Source organism: Barbatula barbatula, assembly GCF_947034865.1.
Source record: "Barbatula barbatula genome assembly, chromosome: 25".
NCBI lineage: Eukaryota > Metazoa > Chordata > Actinopteri > Cypriniformes > Nemacheilidae > Barbatula > Barbatula barbatula.
Window position 1 is genome coordinate 6,165,049 of NC_136788.1, and position 12,591 is coordinate 6,177,639.

General features: G+C 40.1%; 1 protein-coding gene across 1 annotated transcript in view; it reads left to right on the forward strand.

Annotated features, from left to right (window-relative positions):
- Window positions 1–1,414: 1,414 nt before the first annotated feature.
- znf469 (zinc finger protein 469) overlaps window positions 1,415–12,591 on the forward strand; it is a 62,835-nt gene continuing 51,658 nt past the window's right edge. Inside the window, exon 1 of the mRNA XM_079450891.1 lies at window positions 1,415–1,542. The gene's annotated coding sequence lies outside the window, so the exon portion shown is untranslated. The remainder of the gene's footprint in view (window positions 1,543–12,591) is intronic.

Consider the following 12,591-nt stretch of genomic DNA (forward strand, 5'->3'; position numbering starts at 1 on the left):
AACAAGAGGGCCTTAAGTGGGGAAAAAAACGACACTGGGCAGGTGAGGGGAATGAAACACTAAGGGCGAGATTACGGGAAACAAGGTGGCAGGGCCAAGGCACCCGACAGGAGAACACGTGGTGCAAAGTTACAACAAAGTGTTTCCACACAGAACACAATAAGCACAGCAGACATGATACTGTCACAACCCTGTCCACAGAACTAGAAAACTTCTTACAAGAACGACAGGATCTTGACATTTTCATTCCTATTATGCTTACCTTTAGGTGACATTATCAGATAACGGTCCTTCTTGCTGACATCCAAAGTTGTCTCGACCAATTTTAAACTTGGCTAAGGTCTTTCCAAAACTCACCAGGCTTGTTCTCAATTGGTATACTGTAATAGAGAATCATCCCAGAGGCCCACTATTCACCCTCTTGACTTACAGTAAAGTTTCTATCTAACTCAGTCTTAATAAAGATGATGTGATGCTGATGAAACCCTCGAAAGATAAGATGAACAGCAGAGCTACAGAGAGAATGATTTTGTTCTGTGACGTGATAATGAGGTGCTGTCATCAGTTTTCGTGAAAAGAACAGGAAAAAAGGGAAGAAGGTTTCAGCAAATTCTCGTCACGGAAAGTCATCACCTGCTTTAATAAGAGCTATGCAGGTGTGTTTCCCTTTTACAGCTGCAGAGAGAGAGAAATGGGAAGGACGGGAGTGGAGAGTGAAGACTTGATGCTAGATGATCTTAGAGGGAAAAAGCTGTTTCAGAGATCTGATAGGTAGTGTAAGAACCAGATTCCTTTAGGATTTAGAATGGAAAAAATCATTACAGGGACAGTTCACTCAAAATGAAACTTCTGTCATCATTTACTCACCCTCATGTCGTTTGAAACCTGTATGACTGACTTTTCTTCTGTCGAATGCAAAAGGTGATGCAGAATGTTGATGCTACTCTTGTCTAAATATTGAAAGTGAATGGGGACTGGGTCTGTCTCCAGATCCAAAAAGCAACAAAAAATATCTGGGGTATATTTAGAAGTATTCTGAAGCCATTGAGTAGGCAACAAAGGTTATCTGTGAATTAAAATACTTCAAATGTACTTTCACCATATTGTTTGACTTCTGTTAACTTGTAATGAAATCTAAGTGATATTTTTAAAGCTTTCTATCCAATTGTCACCATTTACTCTCATTGTAAATTGCAGGTTTGGTACAACATGAACAGTGAGTTTGACAGATTTATAATTCTGGGTGAACTTTCCCTTTAATAGAAGTTTCAGGAGAGGATGGAAAGTAAACAAAAAAGTTGAAACGCTCCAGTTTTGTCAAGCTTGGGAGAGTTTTGCCAGCTTCACTTATCTTTCTGGGTTGGGCTAAGTTCTCTCTTTCACTAGTTGTCCTCCTCTCTCTCGCCCTCTCCTTGCATTCGAGTGTAATAAGAGCCATGCTGTGACTTGTGGATGAGAGCCGTGAGTTAGTAAGAGTTCGAGGAGCGCGTGAGGGACTCGCTCACACACTGAACTGCTGGGAGTTTCAGCTCTGCACGCAAGGTGAGGGTCCGATCTATCCACTTGATGCTTCTGAGCATATGTGCTTTTCTGCTTTATCAGGACACATACACAGCTGACACTTGGTTAAACTTTGTAACAATGTTTTCCACGTGGTTTTGAGAAGGGTCAATGTTAGAGAGTACCACAAACAACAAGTGTTTTGACCTGTCAATTGGAAATTCAAGCTCATAAGTTGAGTTAGCATGCAGATTGATATATGACTTACTGATAATATAAGAAAAAACTTTGTTTTGATAGAAATGTGTGGAATTAAGAATTGTAATCGTTGTATTTCAATATATTTATCTTATTTGTAATACAGACATGGCAAGTGACAAAATCACTTGTGTTGAGCGTTATGCATGACATAAAAACAACCACTAACTTATTCATTTCGCTTTTATGTACAACACCCACACTTGCTTTTGATTATTTACAGCATAGAAGCAGGTGGCTGAGGTCGCAGGGTTGTTATTTTTTTGCACAGCTCTAACGTGCAGTACATTCAGAATTAATGTATAAAGGCAAAATGATACATGGCTGTTTAAGACTTCATATATTCAGCATCTATATCATGATCATAACTTCCACAACTCGTTACAGTACGCGCACCTCAGCGCTGCGGCCGTAAACCACCCGGGTTCCAGTATCCCTGTGCATGACTCTGAGCCAACCTTTTTTTCGTAGATTTATCGTCCCTCGGCTGCTCATAAAGAAAGCCTCCCAGGTAAGACATGCTGGGAGGTCAATGGCAGGGGTCAGGCCATGTACTGGAATCTCAGATATTCATCAAGCTGCGTGCCACCCAACCTCCCCCCCTGCTCTCCCCTCGGCATTTTCCAGGGATGCGTGCTCGGTCCTGTCACTGAAGGTTCACTGAGGTGTCTGGTGTGCGCGTTCGCACGTGGAAAGTAAACGGCTGGCAGTGGCGGATTTAATAGACGCGCTGTTGTGTTATTTTACCCGCAGATGGCAGGAAAGTTTTGGGAAGGCTACTGTTTACTGGCTACCGGCCGTGTTTCACGCAGGAGGTCTTTTGGGTTTATTTCCAGGCGTCTGTGTTAATTCATGCTCTGCGTGGAGTTATTGGAATATTCATGATTTAATATGGGAAGTTTTATAACTTCCTGCATGTGACACGCAGTCTGTTGGAACATTTCGCCTCTATTTATCATAGTTACCGTTATTGAAATATATTAACGTGGATTAGTTTCTTTCTTGTTTGTTGGTTGTTGGTTCCTGGATGTCATGCATTTGTTTTGTGGCTGTAGGAGCAATACAGTAGTGTGTAATTACACATCATAATTGCATGAACAGAAGTAGTTAATTTTGAAATTGAATATGAGTAATACATTTCCAACAGCAGGATCACTCATTCTCAAATCTAAAACAGCACACGCGTCTGTTGAAACTTAGTCACCCTGATATGTTGACTGTTTTGAGCACATCTATTCTTTAGATGTAGTTCTGAGGTTGATTTACACAAACCACAAACAAGTTTATGAGAAAACATCAACATTTGGGCGAATAACATATCTGGATGATGATTGTTTGTTTGTTTAATCATATATTTATCATATGTGGTTGTGAAGTGATAGAAATTCTGTCATCATTCACTCACCCTCTTGTCATTTCAAAGCTCTATGACTTTCTTTCGCAGAACACAAAAGAAGATATTTCAAGCTTTTAAGCTGTTGTAGTCACAAAGGAACAATCGCACTGCCATATAATGTATTTGGAACATGCATACATCCTGTAAACCAAAAGTCCGTCCTGGTGTTGATCATATGTAAACATTTATATTAACAGATTCTCTAAGCCATGTTAAGTGACCAGAAATGGCCAACAATAGACATTACAAAAGAGATCCATATGGAGAAGTGTCTTATTTCCTACAGCCGTATATAAAAGGAAAAATGTGTGTCTGATGAGACGCAGACGTTTATAACGGATCAAGGGAAGGTCGAGGAGAAAACTGTTTGTAGTGGTGCCACACAGGGTGGGGTCGAGGTGGTTTGAGTGCTGATCGGATCGCTACGACAGAACATGACAAGATGCTTTAGAGGTGAGATTTTAGGAAAGTGCATAAGGGAGGGAAAACAGATTCAGAATGAAGAACAGAGAGTCGCGCTTGACACTGTGGCCACCAGATGGCCTTTAAATATAACATATGGAGTCAAGCTTGTGTCCAAACAGTCCTGTTTTCTTACGTAACATCTGAACCCTCTCACCACAACCTCTCGCTCTGTCAGCTGTCCAGGCCCGTGCCAATAATTTCACTGCGTCATTCTTATATTAACACCTCTGGACTGAACTCATCTCAGCACGTGACCTGCCCTTAGCTTGTCTCTGTCCCATTCAAAATCTCTCTCTCTCTCTCTCGCTTTATTAGTTATTTAAAAGGTAAAGCGTCAATACTAAACTTTGCATAGATGTATGGAGGAAAAGACCCAATTCAGTAAATGCAAATATTACGATGACATAATTCTATCAGTGTCAAGCACTCTTTTAAAGTCCACGGGAAATGATCAACTTTAAAAACAAAATGTTTTTACAAAATGTTCGAGCTGATCTTTTGCATTAAATCAAATAGGGGGTTTCAAACTGTGGAACTGCAAAAGGACAAAAAAGGACTCAAAGCCTACAGGTACATTTTCATGTCAAATAAATGACTGATTCAAATAAGCTTGCGGAGACACTTATTGAACATGAAGCTCAGATAATCCGCTGGAAGGTTAGGTACCAGTGAAATAAATGAGCTGTGTGACATGCTAATACTGTTTTCCAGTTCTAGACTGGCCTCCAAAAGTGAACTCATCCAGCTACCACCTCATTTGGCCTGCCTTGTGTTTTCTATTTAGATGTATCTAATCTTTCCTTTTGCAGGATAACAGACTACTTTACTCTTACTGCTGTAGAAAAGCCAAACACTCTGTTCTCACGTGTTATTTATGGAGAATCAGGACAATACGTAATCATAAGTTAGCATTGCCCTATAAACTTTAAGTCAGCCCTCAGGATAGGATTCTTGGGTGCTCTGAAACAAAAACACACAAAAAAAAACTTTTTTGTAGATAAATGTTAGCTGGATGGATTTGGTCAAAAATTGGTGTGCTGTGGATAAAGATATTGACCTTATATGAGACTCATGAACCTCAATACCAGAGCTGCCAATTATTTGTTTCCTAATTTTTCCTCCGTCACGAGCACAGCTAATACAAAGGAATGGATTGCTCTGAATTCAGCAATTTTGCGAAAATGAGTAACAGTTGTTATCAGGGCCGCAAAATCACAGTCATGCTGCATCAACAACCAAATTTCACAAAACCTCAAATCAATTATTACCCGCATATGACCTCAGCCTTTAGTCTGTCCAAAGCCTTTAAGGGAAACTAAGCTCTGCTTTTAATATACGCTGGTATTATAGTGTATTAGCAAAGCTTGTAGGCTTTTTAACCGTCCAGTGTGTAATTTCTGGGGGGGTTCTTTGGACAGAAATGCAATATAATATACATACCTATGTCCTCAGAAGGAATTCAACACCTTGGATACAAAATACATATACTGCTACTCTACGTTAATAAAAAATACTGCCAGTTTTTAAACTGTCTGCTAGACAGGATTAAAATATAGAGTTTTTTAATGATGGTCATCAGTTTTGTCAGCATCGTCATCTCCATGACTGTTTGTAATGTACACTTTGCTGCATGCACTCTTGAGCAGTAGTCCACTTTAAAGTCCACATCAGGTTTGGGATAGAAGCAACAAAGGAGGTGCATGCAAGCACACTTCTGAAACCCAAAATGTCAAATGGGACACCCTACGGTCTTGTGGGCTTTATGGCACGAGTTAGGGAAGGCTGCAGGCCTAAAAGCTCATGTTGCATTTGCCCTAGATGTCTGTGTCCGAGCTTTTGTAAGTTGCTGTGTTTTGTGAACGAAGTCATCTATCTTGGTAAATCTATTACCATTTTGTGGTGCAGAACAAATTTTTGTCAATCGTTTCTGAAACTATTCCCATTCAATTAAATCAAGAATTTGCAAACAATCTTCACATAAATCAGCTTTTTTCATGTTTCAGCTCCATTCCTGTTCATCCAGGTTCATTCCACTGAGTTTTAACCTAATGCTGTTATCATGTGTATGTTTGCCCCGGAGGTATCCATTTACAGACATGTGTGAATGTTTGCGTGAAGATCTGTTTAGCCACGCCTGAATGATTTCGGAAGTTTCCGCTCCAGTTTCCGTGATAAACATAAAGATCATGTCTGGTTCATCTACACATACAGACGGCACCAGAGAAGAGGATGTGGGGGGGCCATGTGATTGCTATGGTTGTTGTCTGCCGCAGGCGCTCGACTTTACAACTATTATGTTCCAGCATCAAGCACCATCCAGCCCACCTCCTGTATCAATTGTATGTTTATTATGATAGCAATAAAAGTATATGAGCCCCGCCCTGTTCCAAAGGGGAACGAGAGGAGAGAGAAAGGTGGAAGCGGAGAAGTTCTGGTAGATTGCCTCCAGACGGCATCCTCACCCAAATTAACGCCCCCCAGCCGAGATCACAAGACAGACTGGCCGCGGTTAACATAAGCGTACACTCGCTTGGCCTAAACACAGCTGTGTGCAAGCATTCGTTTGTGTATTTGGGAGATTAGATTGAGAAATCGCAGGCTTCTCAAAGAAACAACGAAGGTCTGATGCAACTTTCTTTGTGTCAAACTTTTATATGGTCCAAAATCCTTAAATTGATGCAATAATATGGAGTTTCGTCAAGCCGATGTTTATGTAGCGTATCGTTGGCATGTTGTTGATTACCACAGACCATAATTTTGATATGTCCCTCGGTGTGTATAAATGATCTGGAAACGTGTTTACAATAAATACAGTTATAATGGAAGCTTAGGGGAAAGGCGGTTTCTGAAACAGAAACATGAGGCAAGAACTGTTAAGCGCTAACGTGATTCTTAAGTAAAATGATTTGGTGATGTAAAGATGTCAGAAATGTCCTTTTAGACTGGGACTACTTTTCTAAGCGGAGGAACATCAAGTCTGGGAGTTTTCCAAGACCCTTAAAGCCAAGAATGTGCAGTTGTAATTGTTATTTCATTTTGAAGCCAGAATGATGAATGACTAACTTCCATGAACTTTAATCTGAACATTTAAACTTGGTTTCTTCCATAACATTGAGACGATCGTCCAAACAGGTGCAAGTCGGATCACATGCTCAAACTATCAGGCTTAACAAGTGCACTTTTAGCCTTTCGCAATGATCAAGGTCCCGTTTTCAGAATTCTTACCCTCAACGATTCAAACAGAAAATGCAAAACAGATTGCAGGTCTGTCAAATGCACACGTTAGAGGATGGAAAATGAGATGTCATGCTTTGGCACGTGTTGGTCCTGAGCTTGCTCCACTGCAGCGACCGTTAACGTCGTCTTTGCTTCTGTGGTATATCCAGAGATCTCCCCTATATCACCCCTTGGTGACTCCCGGTGGCAGCACGCCCAGTATATCCCACTCTCTCTTATCCACACACGGAACCATAGACATCAGACACTAACTGTAGAATTCAGAAAGTCTAGGCTGCTTAAAATGCCGCAAGTGCACTCGACTGCACCGTGTGTTAGGATGTATGCCCACTTATAATGCTCTTTTCCATCATCTGACGCCACGATCCATTGAAAATGTAAACAAACATTTCTCCTAGATGCTCTAAGCTGGTGGTATTAGCTCAAGGATAATTACTCAAGGCAAACAGCATGGTAGGCACCGTTAGCATAGAAAGGAGGTGTGTTTGCCCTACGAAGAACAGTGATTCAATATCAGTCCAGTGCAACCATATAGAATAAAATACCTCACGAGCGAGCTTTGAACTGTGGAATTATGGGGTGGAAAATGAAATGTGCTTTATGTGAAACCGTGCACATGAGAGAGAATGTTTGTGTTTGTCTGAGCTCTGCGCACATTGAATTTGTAAGCATCTAAATTTGACAAAAGCGCTGACAGGTTGATTTGTACAACATTTTCCATTTGGTATTTGTACTTCACTGTACTTTGATTAACAGTTGTTCCCGGCTGATCGCAATGGCCATGGAGAATGGGTAATGTAATGTCTTGTTTCCATTTTGGTCTGGCCTGAATGACCTCCTGTAATCCTGTAATGGTGACTGACAACTTGAAATAAAACAACCCCACAAAGATCATTTTCTGTTGTGTCTGTGTTCATCCTTAGTATTTTATAAGAATGTTCTTTAGTATAATGTGTACACGTGTCGAGTTTATATGTGAACGTGTCTAGGTATTTACTTTTTAAGTAAGAACGAAAGGAGATTTTTATCTTTTCGCAAGAACATGGTTCTTGCCCTCATAAACTTTGGCATTGAGCCACAATGATGCTTATGGCTGCGATTGGTTGTAGGGGCATTGCTTATGTGTTTTGAATGATTTCTAGTGAGAAGGGTTTCTAGGGTGCTGCTGTATACTGGGTGATTCTTAATTTAAAAAATTGTCAGCTCATAGGCAGAGTTTTTGTCTTGTTTTAGTTCACCCAAAAATGAAAACTCGAAGGTTAGTAAATGATGAGAGAATTTATTTTTAATTAATTGACATTTCACCCTAATGTCATTGCATACCTGTATGACTTTTTGAAGAAACATTGGCCCACGTCGATTTCCATTGTATAGACAGAAAACCACAGAGACATTTCTCAAAATATCTCCTTTTGTGTTCCACAGAAAAAAAAGAGTCATAGAAATAGAGTCATAGATTGAACCATGTGAGAGTGAATACTTGATGACAGACTCTTTGTTTTTGAGTGAACTATCCCTATACTTTAGATTTTTTTTCAGAAATGTCTTTTTTCATGACCCAATAAAAAAATCTTCTATATAAACTCAGTTGAACTTGGTTATTTCACAAGTAAGCCCCACTTCCAAAAATATTGAAAAATCATTCCAAAATATGCACAAATCTACTACTGCGCAAAGACTGCCAAACGTTATCCTCATAATGTGTCTCCGCTTATGTATGTGTGTGTGCACACATACATGCCTGAGTCCGCACGTCTCAGCCTGCAGATCACCGCATCTAATGGTAAAAGAACTGCACTAAATTGAAATCAGAAGGCGCTTTGGATGCGTTCGGGTGGGTATGTCCGTCTACAGCACTTAGATGCACTAAAATGATAACAGATATGAAACTGAAAAGCACTGAAGCCTGCACAGCCCAATCTGCACAACCGCAAATGGCTCGTCTCACTTTGTGCCGTTAAACAGCTGTCAAACGCAGTTAAGGCCAATCACACAGGCGATGGGCAGGAAGGAAGCTTTTTCAGACGCAGACTATCAAATTTCCCAACGTTTGGCCGATCTGAGATCAGCTCTGACATTTGTTTGAAAGATCTGCGATCTTAGTTGCAGCCAGAGGAAACTGACACAGGATCAGTGTGAAATCTTCACTTCTGGGAGGTGCTGAGAGGTTGACAGAAAGGTTACACGGTGTGTGGCGTGGCTGGATGTGCCACGAGAGAGCCAGAGGTGACAGGGATTGTTTAAAAGGTTCACCGAGGGTAACAGCGATGGAAGGCGATGTTTAATAGACAAAAAGGAAAGCTGAGTGACGAGTTTGCTGGATCAAGCGTCTCTGTGTGTGTTAATACTGTAGTTGAGTGACATGTTTTTGTTGGGGAAGGTTAAGAGCGGTCGCCCAGAATCAGGATTGCCGGGAGAGACTGTGTGAGATAGAGAGAATGAGAAGAAGATCACAATGCCCTCATCTGTTTGCCACATGCAAACCCCTGTAGAAGCTCCATAAATCTCAGATGCACTCAACAATGCAAGGTCACATTCCGCCGGTCTAAATGTGCAGAGGATAGAGCACACAAGTTGTCCTTTACAATTTTGAAAACCGTAAGAAATAAAATCACTAATGAAATCAATTTTTTTTATTTTAGATATAAGGGAGATTAAAGGGAGAGTTTATTTGCATTTTCTCTTCGCTTCAAGAGGAGTCTTAAATAGTCTCATTGTGTTCAGATTTGCAGAGATACCAAAGTCTCCCCAAATACCATATTTTAAATAAATTTGATTTCTTCAGAAACTCAATTCCATTTTATTTCCTTAGAATGATCAATAATCTACCTATACTTAATTGCCAAGTACAAGTTAGAAATTAAATTCACTTTGTGTACTTTTTTCGTTTCCATATGCTTTTCTCCAGAAATAAGAACCATGACTAGACTGATGCTGAAACTTAGGGAGCTCTTCAAAGTCCAAGCAACACAAGGTTACTGTTTTTGGCTTTATCAAAACTGTCTGGCTCTTAAACTTTGGCATAATTTAATTTGGCATTTCATAGAATTTCAATAGAACGTGTCCCGTGAACTTATCCCCTATGAAGCACCAATAAATACTCGGTTTTCTGAGGAACGGTTACACTTTACAATAAGGTTGTATTTGTCAGCTATATATTTATAGTTATACAATATATTTACAGCATTTATTAATCCTCATTCATGTTAATTTCAGCATTTACTAATGCAAAAGTGGCATCTGTTAACATTGGTTAATGCACAATCAACTAACATGAATGACTGTATTGGCATCACCTAACATTAACAAAGATTCATAAATGCTGCTCATTATTAGTTAATATACTGTATTTACTAATGTTAACAAATACAACCTTATCAAGGAATTTAATGAGGCTCTCCTATGACATCAGAATCAACATTTCTTTCTCTTTATTTGTTGGAGTCCATGAAAACGGCCCACCTTGTGTATCCCACAAGTCCCCTGCTGCTTTGTACACACACTGTACACAGTTGAAGCAGCCAACCAATCAGTCACCTCTCCCCCCGCCCGCTGCCAGGGGTCAAAGAGGTCAACACCTTTCCCTCCTGGGGCATGAAGATGATTTGGGTTTTCCTGTAGTGCGTTGACGGCTGCTGGAGATCCTCCCGCGTACACTTGTGTTTTGACAATGCCGTAATAATGCCAGCTGTTTCATTTCTCTATCTCACTCTCGATGATTGGAAGCCTCTGTTGACAGCTCAGATGTTCGTGGCGTTGCCGACACTCTCCCTGCTGCCACATGTCTACACACATATCCAGCCATAATGACAGCGTGCCAGCAGATTCCTCCGAGCATGTGCGCACATATGCGGCCGCACATCTCCCGTCTCCTGATGTGCGGGCCACAAATCATGGCTTTCCTTTGTTCCTTAGTGGTTTTCAATTACTTTTTATAATGTAGATCTGTATCTTGAAAATAAAACGAATATTGTTAACTGTTATCAGTATCTTCAGACCGATCTGTGTTGGTGATGATTATCAGTTTATAGAAGCAGATACACTGGCTGACTTCCATTTCAGTTAAGAAAATTATCCTCTTTCAAAGGTAACAATAGAGTGTAAAACAAGCGTTTTCCTTGTAATCTACACATCCTTCAAATAAAAAAATTACTATTTAAGATTATAATATATAGAATATATCTTGAGGTAAGATTGTATTTCTTCTGTTAAGTGATTTACACCAAAAAGTATTTTGCTTCTCAAGTGCATAAATCTGAAATTCATCTTCGGAAAACATCCTATTGCATCTGATTAGGACCCAGTGTAGGTGTATAATTTGAAAAATAAAAAGATTACTAGATTCATTGTAGAAATTTGTGAAGAGATAGGACCAAACCACAGTGTTGGTTTGAAAGTACAGATAGAATACCTGGCACATGAGTTTGAGCTCCGCTTACGTGATCGGAGATCTTAAAGCATTTGGGTTTGATTCCAGGTGAGTTTAAATGCAGGAGATTTAGGAACGATTATACTACTCAAGCGAGCATTATCTTAGCACACTAGCTCTAGTGAGTCGACGGCACAAATGGCCTCAAAAATGAGCCTTTCAATTCCTGCCAATGCTGTTGCCTTGACATCTCCTGACAGATTGGTTTCTTTCCAGGATTTTGTTGTGTCTTTTGAAGAGATTCTGAAATGGTTTTGCGCTCTCTGTGTTTATAATACAAAGTACAGTGGATACCCAAATATCACACCTCCATTAAATGTTGGAACATGGCTGCAGGGATTTAGACACGAGAGCTTCGGTGAGGTCAGGCCTTGATGTTGGATGACAGGGTCTGGTACACAGTTGGTGTCCCAATCCATTCAGATTAGATTAGATTAGATTCAACTTTATTGTCATTACACATATACAAGTACAGTGTAACGAAATGTAGTTTAGGTCTAACCAGAAGTGCAGGATATACAGTTAGAAGATTAGAGCAGTAGATTAGTTAATGCAGTTATTGAAATTACAGTGCAATAGATGAGTAGATGCATTCAAAAGGTCTTGAGGGCTTTGAGGAGGCCAGTCATGTTCTTCCTCAATAAATCATTGGGTTTTATGGACCACACTTTGTGCACAAGGGTATAGTGATGCTAGGACACCAGTCGTAAACTGTTGGTTGTCCTCTTGCTCATTTAGATTAATGTACATTGCATTTCCTACTATTTAGCAAGTATAAGTGACAGATTCTATTTTTTGCTTGTTAGATAGCCTGGATTCATCATTTTGCTGCCAGGATTACAGTCAAGCATTTGAGGTTCCAACTGAAATGAACGATACATTTTATTCCTGCAATAACAGACCTAAAGGAATAGTCATTGACATAACAAATTACCTTCTCCAGCTCTATATTTTCAAATGGTTTTCATCACTTGTGGATATTTAAGTGGGAAAGCTGTGTTGCTTTGGCTCAGAATGAGGTACAGATAGACAGTTGAACTGCTCTGTGAGTCGTCTGTAAAGTATTATCTACACTATGACAGGGGTCTGCAAATTCAGCTTGAACGAAAGCTTGATTGTTTTCATACCTCGGTTGATGTAAGACTAAGTGGACAAATGTTACATCTTCTAGGTCAACACCTAGGCTCTGGTCCAAAACCTAGTTAGCAGCCCATGGAGACTGCATTTTGAGGCATCATGGAAACGTTAAAGCACTTCACGCATTTAACTGCTCTGCCATTTAGAAGACCTCGCTGAATTCTAAGGC